Below are 903 nucleotides of genomic sequence, written 5' to 3'. Positions count from 1 at the left end.
AGCCACGCATTCACCGCGGAGAGCTCTACAAAACCCATACAATTAATTTTGAGGTAAGCCACATTTTGCTCTTCGAAATTCCAGCCTTATTTTCGAGTTTTATGAGCAAAAATGTTGAGATTTTGGGCTCTTTGATGTTATAGGACCCAACTCTCTTGAAGGAGAAGGTTAATCTTGTCTCCTTGGACCTTGGGTGTGGTAAGATTCTCAACCCTAGTATAATTTATTGTTCTATGATGTTTGGATATTGAGATGTTGTGTATGGGTATGATGATTGTGGCTTAGGTTGTGTATATGTGAATATTGGAGCTTGAGTGGTGATTTTGAAAAGCTTGAAAAAGGGATTTGGTGGTGAAAAATCTGTTCTTGGGGGTGTTGAGGCCTTGAGAGCTTGTGGATAAGTGGTTTGGAAGTGCTCCGGTTGAGCTTGGGAAATCGGCTAAGGTATGGTTTCGGTTTCCCGTATCTAATATGTAATGTGGTAGGAAATACTTAGGCTAGAGGCCCTAAGATAGACATTGAATGGTTGATGTTGTTGAATGATTGAGATATATGATGTGGTCATATATGTGATGATGATTATTGATGCCTTGGTGGTATGATGTATGAGAATATGCATGTTGTGATATATGCTTGATGATTGGTTATGGTTGAATTGTGGGTTGAACCATGTTGATGGTGAGTATGATATTGATTGTGTACAATGATGATTTATTGGAATTGGTGTTGTTGAGAATTGGCATGAGGAAGAGTATATGATATGTAAATATGTTTGAGTTTGAGCCACTTGGGTGAAGTGGGTTAAAATGATGAGATAGTGATTTTGTAAATTGTGGTAATGTGTCAAATGTGTGAATTGAGGAGGCTTGATGTTGAAATTGATATATTTTGATTGATTTCAAA

This window comes from Arachis duranensis, chromosome 1 (assembly GCF_000817695.3).
Source record: "Arachis duranensis cultivar V14167 chromosome 1, aradu.V14167.gnm2.J7QH, whole genome shotgun sequence".
Taxonomy (NCBI): Eukaryota; Viridiplantae; Streptophyta; class Magnoliopsida; order Fabales; family Fabaceae; genus Arachis; species Arachis duranensis.
Note: the sequence above shows the minus strand (reverse complement) of the source record.